Below are 19,845 nucleotides of genomic sequence, written 5' to 3'. Positions count from 1 at the left end.
ACATGATTTTTTAATAAAACCACATAACAACGATTGTTACACAGATACACAAGCAGTGTGTTCACTTGACTAGTTTGAAGTGTGACAAAGCTTAGAAGGAGGATACATGACTGGATGGTCAGCCTAGACACCAAATGGAAGGATGACTTTGCAATCATTTGACAAATCATTCGCAGATGGAGTTCCAGATTTGGAGGCCAAAGTCAGTTCATAGACCTTGTAGTGGTCTCCTTCTTCAGAACAAGTCAAGATTTGGGGAAATTTCATCATAGTCTCTAGGGGCACATATTGCTTTAACTAGTGATTGAATGTTAAAGTTAAATTTAACTTTTAAAGTAAAGTTAATGTTAAAGAAGAAAAAAAATCTCAGCTATTACCAAATAAAACCAGGGCCAGCAATAGATTATTTTCTTAATACTTTATGTTCAGGTCCAAAGTACAGGATAAAGAATGTCCAAAAATGTCTCACAGTACATCCTCAGGCTTCTTCGTCTCTGGAATATTTAGTGCCTATTTTGGCATTGATTTGATTCTGCTCCATTGTTAGATAAGGATATATATATGTGTGTGTGTGTGTGTGTGTGTGTGTGTGTGTGTGTGTGTGTGTGTATGTATGTGTGTATCCAGGTCCCTCGTGGAACAGCAGCACCGTTATGAGGAGGACGGGGATATAAATCAGTGGCAGAAGGCTTGCCTTGTGTGCAGGAAGGTCTGAGTTTAGTCCTCAGGAAGCTTTCTCAGTGTCATCAAGAGAGTCAGTTCATCCCTCTGTCTGCTAACACTGAGTCTGCACCTCTGCCGTGGCATCTCTGCAATGGTTTTCCTTTTAAGCTAGAGATTCTTTAGAAGTAGACTTTGTCTTAGTCTGACCTCTAGCATGGTGTGTGATATAGTAGGCACACAGTAAGGACCATTGGCTTGTTATCTTTCCAGTGGTCAGTGAAGAGAGCAGCTTAGGTTTAGCCTGTAGCTAGAGCTACAGTTCAGAAGCTGCTGGTCTCAGTTTACTGTTTAACTTGTTCCGTGCCTCTGTTCAAACTAGTTTCCTATCCCTGATTTTTATGCATTGTATTGTTTCATTTATTAGTCTTCCAAGATTCTCTGGAAGTAGTTCAAAGTTTTGGCTATGTGAACCTCTGTTGTGTTCAGTTTAATTTGATGTTAGCATATGACAGGGGGAATATTATAAGTTATACAGAGATACTTAGAGGGAGTAGCCTTAGCAAGATGGCAGAGTAGGACCCACCTCCCCACTGTAGAAAGTAACCATCACATTCCCACGGATGAGAACATCTTTGTGAAAACTTCCATCTTGAGAATGAACCTGAGATAACAACATGGCCGACTCACACAGAAGGGTAAGACAAATGTCTTGGATCACATGGCCTCCTCTCTGACCTCTGACCTTCCACCTCTCTCACACAGAGAGCTGGGAACCTACGGTTTCCATATTAAGAAAACAGCCCAGTAGACTAGCTAGCTTCCTTAGCATTCTGAGATGCTACGAGGAAGTGCATTCCTGCCTCCCCTCAAGGGAAACACTGTGGCTAATTGTAGGGCGAGGCCTCTGAGGTCAGGCAGCACTAAAGAAACTGGGGAACACAGAGGCAGCTCTGTGCTCCTGACTGCACTGGTTCTGGGGTAGAGACACCAGCCAACAGCATAGCCCACCCACAAAGCCAAGCTCATCACTTGATGAAAGGTCTACCAGTCTGAAGTCTGGGGTTCCATCCCAGTGAGGAGACAAGCCTCAACCATGAATTTTTATGCAAGGTAGCCTCTGGATCCACCCATTCCAAGCAGTGGTTCGACCCAAACTCAGACCCTAGCTGGCAGTCTTAGTCAACTACAGAATGCTAATTGTTGTAAGGCCTGGCAGAGAATCCAGTCTGTGACCCCGAATGATTAGCAATAATTAGCACCTAGCTAGCAATCTGTCTGACTTCACAGTGCACCCATAGTATCCCTAGAGACCATAGCCCAGCCATTGGTTCCACTTGACTTTAGAGCCAAGGTCAAGTCTAATTAGAGAACTTGACAGTATGCATTCCCTGTCCATGGTCACAACCAACTGGCCATCTGGAAACTCAGGCTAACCAGTGTGGATCCATCTCTGCATAAATACCTGCAAAGGCTAGAAGAAGAGTCTTCTTGAGAGCCCCAGGTACCAATGCAAGATTGCAGAGCTATGGAATTGTGTCACGCAAGGAAAGAAATAAAGTCAAATAATGGTATCCAAAGAGATGGAGACATGTGTGCATGGAAAGTGAAGGGAGGGAAAGGTATTTCAAACGTTAAAGTGTCATGGAGAGAGGCAGACAGGCTGGAGAGAACTATAGCTGGGCTTATATTGGTTAAATGGGCTCTAAGCCAAAGACTGTAAAAGCAGGGCTGGAGAGGTAGATGAGTTGTTAGGAATACTTGCTGCTCTTCCAAAGGATGAAGCTTAGCTCCCAGCACCCACATAGGATGGCCCACAACCACATGTAACTCTCATTCGGCGGATTCTGATACCCTCTGGTCTCTGCAAGAAGCTGCACACATGGCATACACTTAAACAGATGCACACACAATACATATTAAAAAAACATAAAAATAGATAAAGGAAGTCATTATACAATGATAAAGAATGTGAATCAAGAAGCTATTAAAATTATACATATAGCCAACATAGACACAGCTAAATATAAAAAGACTAATACAGGATCCAGACATGCAGGTTGTGATACAGCAGAGTTGGGGAACGCGAGTGTCCCATTCTCAACAATGGACAGATCATTCGGGTAGGAAGTTAGTAAGGAAGCATTGGATTAGAATCAGGCGTGAGAACAAATAGAATTTTGAAACAGAAGAAAATCCTGTCAAACAGCAGCAGGGTGCTCCTTCTTCTCCAACACAGTCCATTCTCTAGGGTAGACTAAGCTTTAAAACAGGACCTGAAACATTTAAGAGGGCTGAATCAAATCAAATATCTTTTCCTCAGCATCATGTCAGTTATCATTCCCTGTCACAATGGTATTAAGAAAGAAAGCAACAGGAAGGCAGTCAGGAAATTCATAATACGTGGAGATTAAGCAATGTGCTTTGTGAACACAAGTCAAAGAAGACGTTGAAAGAGAAATCAGAAAATGTGATCCCTGAGATGAACAGAAATGGAAATACAGGATGTCAAAATCCATGAGGGAAGTTAATGGCAATAAATGCTTATTACAACAAGCAAATAAACTTAAGTAGCCCTATCTCTCAAGAGGGTAGAAAAATAGCAAACAAACCCCAAAAGGGCGAGGCAGAAAAAATAGCAAAGTTCAGAACAGAAATAATAAAGTATCAAAAATAATGGAGAAAAAAATCTAAATTTGATTTTCTTGAAAAGAGATAAAATTGGCAAACTTTTCTAGTTAGGTTCCTATTGCTGTGATAAAACGGCACTGACCAAAATCAACATAGGGAAGAGGGTGTTATTTTTATCTTATAGCTTATTGTCCATCACTGAGGAAATCCAGGATGGAAACTCAAGGCAGGAATCTAGGGCAGGAACTGAAACAGAGATCATGGAGTAACACTGTTCATTGCCTTGTTTCTCCTGGCTTGCTCATCTACCTATCTTTCATGATACAGCCCAGGCTTACCTGCTCAGAGATGCAGCAACTCTTAGTGGGCTGACTCTTCTTATCTCAATTATTAACCAAGCAAATGCCCTACAACCATGCCCATAGGCCAGTTTGCTGGAGGTGACATTCTCAGTTGACATTCCCTCTTCCTAAGTATGTCTAGATTTGTGTCAAGTTGAGAAAAACCAGCCAGCACACAAATCCTTAACTTTATTGGTAAAGAAAAAAAAAGATAAAATTAGAAATGGGGGTGTGGAGAGATGGCTCAGTTGGTAGGACACTTGCTTTGCAAGTGTGAGGATCTGGTTTCAGATCTTTAGCACCCACATAAGAAGCTGGGCATTACAACACGCTTGTAATTCCAGTCCTGGAGGAGCAGAGACAGGAAGATCCCTTGGGGCTTGCTGACTAGCTGTTGTAGTGACTTACAGGTTTAATGAGAGACCTTGTCTTAAAAAATAAGGTGGGGGGGGGGACCTGAAGTGGAAAAAAATCTTCTGAATTTATTTGTGAGTTCAGCATTATCCTGATCCTAAAGCCAGATATGGACACTCCAAGACATGAAAAGAATAGGCCAATATCCATGACAACCATACACATAGACATCTTCAACAAAACATGGGCACACTCAATTTGGCAACCCATTGAAAGGATCATTCAGTAGGACAAGGTGAGATTTGTCCCTCAGATACAAGGACACTTAGACTTTAATACATCACATTTTTAATATTAAAATACACATGTCATAAGTACTAGTTACAGTTGCTTTGCTGTAACAAAAATGCCCAGAAAAACAATGAAGGAAAAGTTTATTCTGGTTCATGGTTTCATGACTCTCGGTCCACTGTTGCTTTGCCCCAGGAACTGGAGAACATGGAGAACAGGGTAGTGGTGGTAGACAGCTGTTTATATTACCATACAGCAAGAGGGAGACCGGAAGTGACAGAGGTCCGGTACCCCCAAGGATCTCCCTCTGCTGACTTGCTTCCTCCAGCTGGGTCTTTACCTTCTAGACTTAGCACAGCATCCACAAATAACACCACTATCCGGGGATGGCCTTCAAAAGCCAGTGAGGGACACGAGATTCAATCGGTAACATTTTTATGATCATATCATTAGATGCAAAAAAGTGATGAAGTTTAAGGTCCTTTTGATTAAAACTAAACAAGTTAGGTCCAGAAAGACTATACGGAAACCTAGGAAAGACTCCGCATGCCATGCTCATGACTGATGTGGTTCTCAATAGTGAAACTCCTCCTCAGAGAACAGAAAGGAGACAAGGGTTCCTACTCTCGTGGGTTAGTTTTTTAGTGAAAGTTTGCCAGCAAGAAAAGAATTCAAAAGCATCCTAACAGAAAAGGAGAAAGTGAGATTGTCTCTACTGACAACAAATGTATAATTACCAAAATCCTCAAGATTCCACCAAGATACTGTTAGAAAGATGAAGGCCAGAAAATCAGTATGTAAAAATCACTAGCGCTCTCTGGAACCAGGCAGCCTCAGCCGTGATCAATGCAGCAGTGGCCAAGATTAAGGCTCGGGACCTGCACGGCAAGAAGGAAGAGCTGTTGAAACAACTGGAGAATCTGAAGGTGGGACTCTCCCAGCTTCATGCTGCCAAAGTGACAGGAGGCTCTGCATCCAAGCTCTCCAAGATATGCAAATCTATAGCCTGTGTCCTCACTTTCATTAACCAGACTCCAAAAGAAAACCTTAGGAAATTCTACAAGGGCAAGAAGTACAAGCCCCTCGGCCTGCGACCCAAGAAGACTAGAGCCATGTGCCACCGGCTCACCAAGCAAGAAGAGAAGCTGAAGACCAAGAAGCAGCGTCGGAAGGAGCGGCTATACCTACTGCACAAGTATGCAGTTAAGGCCTGAGACGACAATGACGATAAAGTGCAAGTCTGAAAAAAAAAAATCACTAGCGTTGATGTATGTTAACAGTGAGCCATCCAAAAAGAAATTAGGTGCTTAATACTATTTAGGTGAAGGGTATAAAAGTATATAACACCGAGGAAAACATAATTAATTGGAAACACACTCGTGTTAATGGATTGGAAGATAACCTGCATTAGACAATTCCATGCCGTTCAGATGTCCACATTGCTGAAAGCAGTCCTGAGAGAAGACAGTCCCTGTCAACATGGCAAAATGTTTTTTTCCCCACAAAACAGAAAACAAAACAAAACAAAACAAAATAAACACATAAACGAACACTTAATGAGTAATTTTAGTCTATACTAGAGTATTTAGGATTTTCTGTCAATATTATCATACCACATATAAATCTACCCTCTTTAAAAGTTGGAAGTATTTTATTAAGTCCAAAAAAACCTTTATAAATTATTTCTTTCCTTTGAAACGATGTTTAGGCTTGTCTGAATTTCAAATTCTCCCAAAAACTGTACTAAGTTACCCAATAATTCAGATCCTAATCCTGGGACACTCAGCAAGTACTAATTTTTTGAAACTACCTTTCCCAAGAAACAACGTTTGACCTTTCCTCTTATTCTGCATCTGAAGGTGTCTGGGAGGATTTTGACTTGCCTGCCACACATTCTTCCCTGGTGAGTCAGGAGAGGATGAGGCTCGCTTAGTCTCCGTCAATAATGAAGACGTGTCTTATAGTCAGTCCTCAGAAAGAACACATTCCTCCCAAGTCGTATTCTGGTTAGTACTGTTCAACAATTCTTTCTGACTTAAATCCGTTAAAGTCATCTTTTAGGAGTTGGTATAAGAAGAGATAGATACTGGTTTTGTATCCCTCAAAACACAATGTGAAAAATGCCCTCAAATCCAGCCCCAAGTCTGCATGCACAGACATCAGTTTCACACTCACAGCGAGCTTCACACACCCATTACGTTGAAAGAATCAGAGCTGAAATGTTCCTGCAAGATGGACCTGGGTTCACAGGTTCTTGTTGCACTGAGCATACCTGGACTTCAGATGGAGAACTCACCCAGAAGATTGACAGACAGTTTCTAGGGAACAGCTGAGGGAGGGGCAGGATGTGGTCACAATGATTCAGAAGTGTCCCTTCCTTGCTCATCTGAGTCAGCATGCAGCCTGCTCCATGGCCCCACATGGCACAGTTATGGTTCTTGAATGAGCTGTCCCAGCAAGTCTTGCCTGCCTGACTTCATTAAAGCACTGGTGATTTTTTTTTTTTAGAAGCCCAGTCTGCCGTATGACTCCTCGCTAGATCATTCAAGCAATGCACTGACAATTGACATGTAGACTGAAGCACCGCTGAGCGTGCTTGTGGTTGGACTCATTTGATCTTCAAGGTAAGCTCCCATTCTGAACTTAGAGGCAGCCTGCTGTAGTTCTTGATCATCTAAGTGTTGCAACCAAGGCAACCAGGCTCCGGTCTCTTCTTGCCACCCTGGACTTGTGATTTTGTAAGTGCACATTTACTGCCACTTTCTGTCGCAGAGCATGAATCATGTGCCCATGACATAATTTGTCAGTGAGAACTGAACAGTGCTATGCTGTTGTTGCCGACTGCAGAAGTCACAGCTAGGCTGTAGGATAGCTTTTTCCGTATAGCCTTCATTTTGGTTAAGCTCCCCCCAACCCATCATTTCTTCACCCCCTACCTTGCCTGTGTTTGAACCTAGGAAAGTAAATCTTGATATCAGGGGATCTCTTTATTTGTCCTTGGATTAGGAACAGTAGTTTGGGCCTCTTGAAAATTAGAGAGCATCATATCTTAGCCTCAATATTCAAGTGTGTTTTAGTGCAATGCGTCAATCAAAGGTGACATAGGATTCTTTATGGCTCTTTCATGTAATTTATGCTTGTTTGCTTCAAGAGCTCTGAATCTTTTACTTCATTTGAATTTAACATATGTATTGGATAAGATACAATCTTCGGTTTACTGTTAATTACACAAAGGGAGATATTGAACATGGCTGGCATCACAGTGTCCAAGCTCATGCCTCTGACAGTGTTGTTACTTCCTCTGAAGATGACCACTTCGTAGACTTTGTTACCAGAACTAAAGTTGACTTTTCAGTTCACAACAGATCCAATTCTCTGAGAGACAATGTATTAGGACAAGGACGCAAACTGCACAAAGAAAGAGAGTCCTGTGTCCTTGGGGGTCTTGTCTGTGGTCATAGGTGTGCCCAGAGCCATTAGTATTCTTTCTGAAGCTAACGGGTGAATGGTGTGCATCCTGTCCTGATTACTTAGTTACCAGGAGTAGGTTTCAGATCCTGTAAGTCTGTAAGACTGTCACTTCATGAAGTTATTCCTGTCACCTATTAGCTAGACAATGTACAAACTAGGGGCAGGTGGCCATTTTGGCCCTCTTACTGATTGCCAGCCTCCTGGTAACAATGAACCAATGTGGTTGTGCCCTTCCTCAGATATAAAACAACCCAATGGCTGGTTTCTTTCTCTTGCCATAAATTAGCATGGCCTCATTGCAAATTTTGTATAAATTAAATGAGATGGTGTTTTTCTTGCTAAATGCTATCACCCGTCTTGTTTCACATGGAAATCATTATATGTTTTGCTGTATGGAGCTCCATTTCATATATGCACCGTAGTCCATCCCTTTCTGGATGAACTTTGCATCGTTCCTACTCTGTGGATTTTAGAAATATTCTAAGAATATTCTCTTAACTGTTGTGTACATACTTCTGCATTTCTGTTCGACTTGCACACATGAGTTGAATTGCTTAAACACAGATCAAGCAAAAATATTTCCAAAATGATATTAATAGCTAACTGAAATATTTCCTTCTTGAGGGAAGGAAGAGGCTCATAAGGCTCAGGACATCAGTGAAACTTACGAGGCTCAGGATGCTTATGAAGTTTACAGGATTCACAATACTCCTTCCCAAGGTTAAATAAGTAGTAACATTTGCTAAGGACAGACTTTGTAATGGAAGCTCTAGGGATGCAGCTTTCTTGATTTGTCATTAAGATTGGGCTTCTGGGTAATGCTGCCTTTGAGTTACCCATGCTCCTATAAATAACCTAATTATAAACTCACCTGTGTTCCTATAAAAAAAATCTCAATATACTGACTGTTTGACTGAGATAGATTCGGGTGGAGTAATTTTTATGATCTGTTGGTTGTGTCCTATCTGTGGTGAGTAAGCATTTGCTGATGTCTAGTTCTGCAACGCATTTCTTTTTTCCAGCATATATTCCCACTGGCCTTTTGTGGCTTCTGTTTGCTGTTTCTTCATCAACATTTGATGTTATCATTTCTCCCCCAGTGAGATTGCCGATTGTGTTTCTAATTAGCAGATTTTCTGATAACTAATGATGTTGGACATTTTTCATGTTTCTTGGCCATTTCCATTTGACAGTCTCTTTCGTGACAAATCTCTTCAAGTAAGAGGTCTGTCCTTCCTTATAAATTCAGTTGTGGTTTGACTAAGAATGCCCATCCCCTTAGGCTCACATATTTGAATACTTAGTCACCCAGGAGTGAAACTGTTTGATAGGATTAGAAGGATTAGGAGTTCTGGCCTTGTTGTAGGAAGTGTGTCACTGGGGGTGGGCTTTGAGGTTTCAAAAGCCCATGGCAGACTCAGTCTCTCGCTCTCTCTGCCTGTGAATTAAGATGAAGCTCTCAGTTACTTCTCCAGTACCACGCCTGCTTCTTTGCTCCATGTCATGATGATAATGGACTAAACAAAACCCCAGTTAAATGGTTTCTGTTATAACAGTTGCCTCAGTCATGGAATTCCTTCACAGTAATAGAACAGTGACTGAGACAGAAGTCTATAGTTGAATTCTTTGTGTGGCTTAAGTATGCCTGCTGTCTTCTCCCACTGTTCACTTTTTGTTTGTTTGTTTTTATTATTTTGTTTTGAGACAAGGTTTCTTTGTGTAGTCCAGTCTGTCCTGAAACTTGCCTTGAACTCAGAGATCCACCTGCTTCTGCCTCCTGAGCGCTGGGATTAAAGCCGTGTGTTGCCATGCCCAGTTACATTTTGATTTTTTTGTTGTTGTTCCCTTAAAATCTGTATTACATTTATTTAGCTTGTGTGCATTAACATGTAGAAGTCAGAAGGTAGATACCTTTCTAGAGTTAGTTCTCTTCTTCCACCATGAGGATTCCAGGCATTGAGGGGTTGAATTCGTATTGTCAGACTCGGGGACAAGCACCTTCACCTCTGAACCATCGCACTGGGCCTACTGTTGGTTCTCAATAAATTTCGATAAAAGTTCTAAGTTTCAAAATTTCTTAACATCTCAATCACATCTTCCCCTCCATCCATTCCTCCCAGTTCCTCCCTCTCCCCTCCCCTTTCCTCCCCCTAGGCTCCCTTTCTTTCTCCTCAGAAAAGGAGAGGCCTCCCATGGATAACAATATACCTTGGCATATAAAATTGCAGTAAGTCTAGGCACATCTTCTTCTGTTGTGTCTTGACGAGTCAGCCCAGTTAAAGGAAAGAGATCCAAAGGCAGGCACCAGAGTCAGAGACAGCCCCTGCTCCCACTTTAAGAGTCCCACATGAAGACTAAGCTGCACGGCTGTTAAATATGTGTAGAAATCCTAGGACTTTCCCACACATGCTCTCTGGTTGGCAGTTCTGTCTCTATGAGCCTCAAGGGCCTGGAGTTAGTTGATTCTGTAGCTTTTCTTGTGGTATCCTTGACTTCTATCTCTCCTTCAATCCTTCTTCTTCCTCTTCCACAGAATTCCCCAAGCTCCACGTAAGGTTTGGCTGTGGGTCTCTGCATCAGTTTTCATTATTTGTTGGGTGAAACCTCTCAGATGACAATTATGGTGGGCACCTGTCTGATGTCCCTGGTTCAGGCAGGCCTCTGGGTAGAAGTTTTAAACTTTAATGAGGTCAGATGGCCAGTCATTTGTATTATGATGAATACTTCTAATTTTAATTAATAAGCTTTATTCACTAAACAGTTTTAGGTTTATAGAAGAACTGAGGAGAAATAATTATCACATTTTCATATACTTGCATTCTCTACTTTTGGCTATGATTGATACCGAGTTTTGATGTGTTGGATTTGTTCTGATTGAGGGAATAATATCAGGATGTTGTATTAACCAAAGTCCAAAGCTTGCATTAGGCTCTATGTTTCATATGTCTTAAAATGTATGAGGTTATGTGTCCACCATCAGAGTAGCACACAGTAGTTTGATTGACCTAAAATTTCTGTATGCTCTATTTATTCATTGCTATTTCCTAAGCCCCTATGTAGCAGTTAACTTTACATGTTTCTTTGACTGAGTTAAAGGAAAGCCAGATAGCTGGTCCACCAGTATTCCTGAGGATTTTGATGTGGTGTTTTGAGGAAATGATTGACGTTTTAGTCAATAGACTCAATGATGAAGATCAGTCTGATTGATGCGGACTGAGTCACCCAGTCTCTGGAGGTGAACAAGGGTCAATTCTTTACTTTTTTCTTGAGCTGAGACATCAATTTTCCTCTGCCCTTCATTATCAAAATTCTTGATTTTTAAGACTCTCAAACACTGGGACTCGCACACAGTAGCTATGGCAGCTCTTGGGCCTCACAGTTCACACTGAGGTATACAATTGGTTTCCTTCTCATTTCCTGGCTTGCAGGTAGTAATTATACCATGGGCTTTCTCAGTCTCCGTAAGTGTGTGAGCCCATCACCACAGTAAATCTCATGTATCTTACCAGTTCTTTCCTCTGGAATACTATGTAATCTATCAACTTTGATTTCTAATTGTCCCTCTAGTTTTTTCTTTCTTGTACAGAGGATGACATAATACGCAATCTTTTCAGGCTGGTTTCTTTCCCTTGACATTATGTCTTAGGTCTATCCCACATCTATATATGGCTCACTTCTTTTTATTGCTAAAGGACGTTCCATTTAAGTTTGATAGTACATTTTTCTATTGAATTCACAAGGTACCTCTCAGTTGGGGTGATTGGGAATCCAACTGCTGTAAATATTCATGTGTAGGCTTTCCTGAAGACATAATCTTTTGGCTCATTTGGACAAACACCTGTGAATTAATTCCTGAATCCTATGGTAAGATAATATTTGGCTGTATAGTAAGATTCTTTTTTAAAAGTGGTAACTCCATTCTGCGTTCCTACCAGCTGTGAATGAGGGATCTTCATAGAGAAATATGTGAAGGTTGATCTGATTCATTCCACATAGAAAAATTTATTTCAGAAATATAAAAAGGAAAATCAATAAGACATCCAGAAAAGAACACAGGTCAATACTGTCTTAGGACTTTTTTAAATAAAAGATTTATTTATTATATGTGTCTGAGTTTTTCCTCACATGTGTGACTGTGTACCATGTGTGTGCCTGGTACCTCAGGAAGATAGCCAGAAGATAGCATCAGATCCCCTGGAACAGGAGTTATGGATGATTGTGAACTATCATATAGGTGCAGGGAATAAAACCTGTTTTCTTTACAAGAGCAACCAGTGTTTTTAACCACTGAGTCCTCTCTTCAGCCCCTATTTAAGACTTTTTACAAAGTACTTTAAAAAGTTTTTTTTTCCCCTGAAAGAATGTAAAGTCAAGCCAGACTAGGAGAAAATGTTTGCAAAACACATATCCGAGAAAACATGAATTTTAAATATATGAAGAATGCTTTTATTTCAATAAGAAAACAAACAGTCCAGTTACAATGTCATTAAAAGAGCTAAACAGACACTTTATCAACAAGGACATGTAGATAGAAAATAAAATATGAGATATCCAATGTTTGATGCTGGGAGAGAAGTGTAGTCTTAAATTTACTAATTTATTTGATGTGTCTGAGTGCTTTTTTCACTAAAATTCAAAGCACTGCCTACTTCAGATACTGACAAGCATGCAAAACAATGCAGCAAAATTGACTACAAAGGCCTTTCTCTCTCTGCTGCCATTGCATTGCATTAATCAAAGTCTGGTAACAGCACACCTGGGGGCCATTACTAGACTCTACTCTATCCTCTTGGTCTGATTTTTATTACTATAATTTTAAAGGTCATTTTGCTAGCTGATAACCCAAGTTCTTCTGAGTATTTTAAGTATATTAAGGCTGTCTGGTGTTTTCCATCTGCAGAAACTCAAGTGGCAGCAGAAAGGGCACAGCTGCTGGGTGGTCATTAGAGGTTTGGTAGAGATATCTATGGGAGCTGAGTGAGATGGCCGTTGCTGACACCAGGCTAGGAACAAGCATGCATTTTAAAATTACACACAACAGTCTACACCCATGAAAAACAAAGACAAGTAATCTCACACCAGCAAAACCCAAAGAAAGAACACACACACACACACACACACTCTACCTACTACCATCTCCACCAACCAAACAATGACAGGAATTGACAAACACTAGTCATTAATATCTCTCAATATCAATGAACTCTATTTCCCAATAAAAAGACGCAGGTAGCAGAATAGATATGAAAATAGGATTCATTCTGTTTTCCTGCTGCATACAATAAACATACCTTAACCTCAATGATAGACATTACCTCAAGGTTTGGAAAAGATTTTCCAAGCAAGCAGACCCAAGAAGCAAGCTGATATAGCCATTCTAATACCTATCCAAATAGACTGTAAACTACAGTTAATCAAAAGTGATGGGGAAGGACACTTCATAATCATCAAAGGAAAAAAAATCCACCAATATGTTTCAATTCTTAATATCTATGCTTCCAATGCAGGATCAACCACATCTTTAAAGAAACCTTACTGAGGCTTAAATCACATATCAAACCTCTCACATCAATAGTGGGACTCTTCAATGCCTCACTCTCACCAATGTGCAGGTCATCCAGACAAAAAAAAAAAAGGTTTATCCAGATAAACAGAGAAATCATGAATCTAACAGACATTATGAATCAAATGGCCCTAACAGACATCTATATAGTATTTTACATAAACATGAAAGAACATATTTTCTTCTCAGCACCTCATGGATCCTTCTCCAAAATTGACCATAGAGTGTGTCACAAGGCAAGACTCAGCAGATACAAGAAAATTGAAATAATGCCTTATATCGTGTCAGACCACCATGGGTGAAAGCTAGGCTTTAACAATAGCAGAAACACCAGAAATCCTGCACATTCATAGAAATGAAACAACTTCCTATTGAATGACTACTGAGTCAAGGCAGAAATAAAGAAAGGAATCAAAGAGTTCCTAGAATTCCATGAGAATGAAGGCACAACGTACTCAAATTTATGAAACACAATGAAAGCGGTGCCAGGAGGAAAGTTCAGAGCACTAAGTGCCTTCATAAAGAAATAGAGATTTCATACTAGTAACTTAACAGCACACTGGAAATCTCTAAAACCAAAAGTAACTCCCAAGACCACACCCAAGAAGAGTAGATGGCAGGAAATAATCAAACTGAGGGCTGAAAACAGTAAGGTAGAATCGATGGAACAATACAAAGAATCAATGAAACAAAGAGTTAGTTCTCTGAGAAAATCAATGAGATAGACAAACACTTATCCAAACCAACTAAAAGACAGAGGGAGAATACCCACATTAACAAGATCAGAAACAAAAGGGGGGAGACTAGACAACTTACAGTGAAAAAACCCGAGGAGTCATTAGGTTATACTTGAAAAACCTGTATTCCACAAAATTGGAAATGTAAAAGAAATGAATAATTTCTCAATATATGCTCACTTTCCAAAGTTAAATCAAGGTAAGATTAACAATTTAAACAGAACTATGAACCCTAAGGAAATAGAAGCAGTCATTAAAAGTCTCCTAAAAAACAAAACAAAACAAAACAAAACAAAACAAAACAACAACAACCTAGGGACAGATGGTTTTAGTGGGGGATTCTACCAAACTTTCAAAGAAGAGCCAATACCAATACCAGTATTCCTCAAATTATTCCACAAAATAGAAACAGAAGGAATGTTGCTAAATTCTTTTTATGAGGCCACCGTCACCCTAATACGCAAAGCGCACGAATATTCAGCAAAGAAAGAGAGCTACCCGGCAGTTTTCCTCACAAATACGGACGCAAACATACTCAATAAAATACTCACAAAGCAAATCCCAGAACACATCAAAAAGATCATCCACCATGATCAAGTAGGCTTCATCCCAGAGATGCAGGAAAAGTGGAAATTCAGGGTTCTTTAGAAAGTCAGTTGTGCTGAGTAGTGTTTTGCTGGAGCAAACACCTGAAGGAGTGCTTTTCTGAAGCAGACACAGGTGAAGGGATGTTCTGTTAAAGCAAACGTGTGGCAGGACACATGGTGAAGAATTTTTTCTTAAGGACACACAAGTATTGGTTCGCCCTACATTGTGCAGTTGAGCTCCATTTTTCAGGACTCTACAGAGAGAAACACACCAAAAAAACTTTTGGTGGTATGTTGTGGCTTCTTGTCATTTTTGTGGGCTTAGGCTGATTGACAGCGTGATGTCAGTGGAGACAGGCCCACATGCTGAGGCAAGACACTCATCAGATGCTGGAAAACCTTCCACAAAATCCAACATCCTTTCATAAAAGTCTTGGAGAGATGAGGGGTAAATTGGACTTAATAAAGGCAATTTACAGCAAGCCTCAAATTAAATGGAGAGACACTTAAAACAGTTCCACTAAAGCCTGGAATAAGACAAGGGTGTCCTCTTTCTTCATGTCGTTTCAATATTGTACTTGAAGTTCTAGATAGAGCAATAGAACAACTAAAGGATATCAAGGGGGATATAAATTAGAATGGAAGAAGTCAGTATTGTCATTCATGGATGATATGATAGTGTCATGTTTATAGTGACACCAAAAATTCTACCAGGGAACTCCTACATCTTATAAATACCTTCAGGAAAGTGGCTGGATTTAAGTATTAATATTCAAACTAATTTTATATGTTGTAATATATAATTATATAAACAAAATATAAGTTGTATAAATATATAATATAATATTTTATAATCTAAATAATATATATCATGTATATAATATTTAATATTAATGAGGAGACCTCATTAATATGAGGTCAAAAAGCCTTCACAATCAATAATTGTCTTGAGAAATGTTTTTTCTTAGAAAATTATGGCTTGTTTTACCTTATAGTTTACCTTATTTAAAAAATGTTTTATTTATTGATTTTATTTTATGTCTATTAATGTTTTGTCTGCTTGTATATATGTGTGTCACATGCATGCCTGGTCTCCACAGAGATCATAATAAGGCACTGAACTGGAGTTAGAGATGGGTGCGAGCCATCCTATGGGTGCTGGGAACTGATCCTGGGTGTCCTGTAAGAGCAACAGTGCTCTAATCACTGAGCAATTTCTATAATTCATATCGTCTTAACATCATCATTATCAAATCTATGCCAAGGTCTGAGAAACACGGCATATACCTCAGTCAATTATATTTACAAACAAAAGTTTAACATCCTGCAAGCCAGAAAAAGGCTGGCCAATCCCTTTCTACTGATCTTCTGATCACAACAATCAGTGTATACAGAAAGCAAGTTCAGGCATTCTGTAGACAGAGGAAGTAGCTTTCTCTTCCTGTGAAACCAGCAATATGCTGCCCCGTTCTGCTGACAGCTACCCTGTGGACGTGAAGAAAACCAGCAGTAAGTTGGAAGCTATCGGTTTATAGGAAGACAGCTGAGAAAGCAACAGCAGCAACAGCGAAAACAATAGCAACAACAGCAGCAACAACAGCAACAACAATAGCAACAACAGCAGCAGCGGCAACAGCAGCAAGAACAGCAGCAGCAAGAACAACAGCAACAACAACAGCAACAACAGCAGCAACAACAGCAGCAACAACAGCAACAACAGCAGCAACAACAGCAACAACAATAGCAACAATAACAGCAGCAGCAATGAACAAGGAAAAGCTGTAGCCACTGATTATTCAGGATTACACAATCCTTATTGCTGAAGAGGATTTGAATAGAATGCCATCTCTGGCCAAAAAAAACAAAACAAACCATCAACAAAAAGCATTCTGTTAACTGATGAGGCTGCACGTGGAAGATCAACAGACAGCCATGCAGTTACAGGGTCTAACTTCGGAGGAGGATTTAAGATAATAACACAGTTCTAAGTCTTCTTGTTCCCGTTTGGATCTTTATTACTGCCCCCAACCCCAGATCCCATGCTTACGTGTTAAAGACTTGGTCTCTAGTTGATAGCACTGTTAGAAGCTGGTTTATATTTTGGGTGTGGGGTATATATTGAGGTGTGCTCTTGAAGGTCATACTGGGACTACCTTAAACATCCTCTTCCACCACCATCTTCTTCCTCCTCCCTTCTGATGATCACAAAGTCAATAACAGCTTTACCCCGTTCTGACCTCATACCCTGGTGTTCTGCCTCTTTGCAGGTCCAGAAATAAGGACGTTGGCCCACTGTGGACCAGAACAGCTACAACTCTGAGCTGGAATAAAACTTCCCTCCTTCATGTTGATTTTCCTTAGGTATTTTTGTCACAACAACGGAAAGCTGACAACGTGAGTGTGTGCACAGGAATTGATGGCACTGTGACAGTGTGGAAATATCCCACGAAGAGGGTGGCATTTAAGTGCAGCAAATATTTGAACTGGTTAAGGAGAGCGAGGCAGAGGCCACTGAGACAGGAACTAATAACGTGTCAGGTGTGAGTTAGTGGCCAGAAACCGTACTAACACTTCTCTACATTTGAGGCAGTTTTGTTACCTATAAAATGACAAGAATACCTCATAGGATTGTTGTAAGGATTAAATGAGGTAGAAAAAAAAAAGACAAGATACAAGAACTAAGATATTGCCCTATAAGGGCTTGATAAGTAGATTTGGGAATATTATGACAAGGGAAAGTGAAAGGGATTTTTGTTTGCTTGCTTTATTTTAGATTTATTCCTCTTAGTCTGTCTAGAGAGGCTTAGTATACTATATAGGATCTAAAAGAGAGTCTGCACATAGTACAAAAAAGAAAGTGAGTTAACAAAGACGCAATTAAGAATATTTAAGGGGAGAGAGAGATTGCTCATTTACTGCTTCTGCTGATTACCCAGGTTCAGTTCCCAGAACTCAAGCCAGGTGTCTCTCAAACATCTACCATTGCAGTTCCTGGAGAGCTGTGCTCAGTTGCTTCTGATGGCACCTACAAGCAAATGGTGCACACAGGTATCTCTTGCAGATACACACACACACACACACACACACACACACACACACACACACACACACATAAATTAAAAGTATGTAAGATGTCTGCGTGTGGTAGTAGACATGTGGTTCCAGGAGGATGAGAAACTCAACATCATCTTGTCTACATCATGATGAGTTCAAGTTTGAGGTAAATGTAAAATGCATGAGGCTTGTGGTTTGAGTGAGAATGGCCACCATAGGCTCATTTGTTTGAATATTTAGTCCCCAGTTAGTGAAACAGTTTGGGAGGGACTAGGAGGCACGGCCTTGTTGGAGGAGGCGTGGCCTTGTTGGAGGAGGCGTGGTCTTGATAGAGGAGGTGTGGTCTTGTTGGAGGACATGTGCCATGAGGGTGGGGTGGGGGGGTGAGGGGAGGTCAGCTTTGAGGTTTCAAAGTCCATATCATGTCCAGTCGCGCTTTTTTTCTGCCTGAAACATTTGGATCACACATGAGCCCTCAACATCTGCGATAGCACCATGCCTCCTGCCTGTCTGCCACCATGTTCCCCACCATGGTGATCACAGACTAACCCTCTGAGACTGTATGCAAGCTCCCAACTAACACTTTGCCTTGATCATGGTGTCTCAAAGCAATAGAGCAGTAACTAAGACAAGACTGTCAACTGACTAAAAACAAGCACAGAGTCAAAAGGGAGCGTTTGAACATGTGAGGGTCTAACGGGCCACGGCATGCGCTCCCAGAGGCCTGTGCAGGACGTAGAGGAAAATGGCAGTTCCTTTCACCCAGATCCACGAGCAAACTGCAGAGCAGTGAGAAACAGTTTGTGATCATGACTGACAAGAGAATTCTGACTATCTGATAAAGAACCTTCCGTTTCTCATGGTGTTGGTCCACTCTCTCTTCCTCAGCAAGGCCAACCCACCCTGTCTTCAACTGGACAGTAAAACCTGTCTCCTCAATCCCGGTGCCTGTCCTGCTCCACAGGCTTCCTTACACATGCCTTGCCTTGGTTGTCTTCAGTGGATTGTCATTCCTGGTTAGACTCTGAAGTCCACAAGGACCTGTGATCTTGTATTTTGTTCAACAGCCTAGAACAGGATCTAGGGCTCAGCAGATGCTTGGCAACTCTGACTCAGTGAACGAGTGGGAACTTCTCATTCTACACAAAGAGAAAGAACCCCTAAGAAACCTGGATCGCTGGTTCCGCAGCTCAGCGATATTATTCAGAGCTATGTCTTTCATCTCCAAGGTCTGCTTTTCTCAATGGTATAGCTTGGCCTCATAGGTTGTTTTTCTTCATGGTTTCAAGATAGCTGCTAAGTGAGGCCAGAGAGATGACTGACTAGTTAAAAACACTTGAGTGCTTGCAGAGGACCCAGGTTCAGGTCCCAGCACTCACGTGGCAGCTCACAACACAATGGCCTGTAACTCCATCACCAGGGCAGGGGATATGATACCCAGTGGACTCCTGCATACGTGTATGTGACGTGTATAAACTCGTATAAGGCTCACCAATATGCACTTGACTTTTTAAAGAAATCTTAAGGGGCAGGGCATGAGCTTCTGAAACCTCAGACAGCATATCTTGACAAGACATAGGCGGCAGCAGCAAAGGCCGGCGGCTTCTCATCTACCTCCATGTTATGTATTTTTTTAGTCAGGGAAGAGTGACATATTATTTTTAAAGAGCACGCTTGACTATATGCCTACAGGGCAGTAAATGCATACAATCGCCTCAGTCAATTACCTAAGCCAATTGGTCCTGCAAACTCGGAAACCCATCCTGACAAAAACGAATACGCATTATTAACATAAATTGCTTAATTTTAACACTGTGCCTGTCTCCAATGAACTGTGTCCATGTCGGTCTATGGAATGGTAAAAGTAGGCGTTTCTGGAGGCACCTAGCTCAGTGGCTTATAAACTGCTTCTGAAAAGTTTAACAGGTAAAAAAGTTACTTAGAACCTGTATTCATTTTTTTTTTATTTTGATAAATTTGTTTAGAGGAAAAAAGTTTGGTGTATATGACTCAAAAAGAGGCATTCTAGAACATACCAAACGCAAAGTACCTGAAAAATTTGTGAAAATGGACATTAAATCACAACGTCCCATAAAGGTACGATGCAGCCCAAATGCACGGAAACGTGTGTGTGTGTGTGTGTGTGTGTGTGTGTG

General features: G+C 40.8%; 1 pseudogene; it reads left to right on the top strand.

Moving 5' to 3' along the window:
* The first annotated feature begins 4,472 nt into the window (after window positions 1-4,472).
* Window positions 4,473-5,491, top strand: LOC114616362 (annotated as a pseudogene).
* Window positions 5,492-19,845: the final 14,354 nt, after the last annotated feature.

This window comes from Grammomys surdaster, unplaced genomic scaffold, assembly GCF_004785775.1.
Source record: "Grammomys surdaster isolate TR1022 unplaced genomic scaffold, NIH_TR_1.0 318377, whole genome shotgun sequence".
NCBI lineage: Eukaryota > Metazoa > Chordata > Mammalia > Rodentia > Muridae > Grammomys > Grammomys surdaster.
The sequence above is the reverse complement of the archived record's forward strand: the minus strand, read 5'-3'. Positions and strand labels throughout refer to the sequence as shown.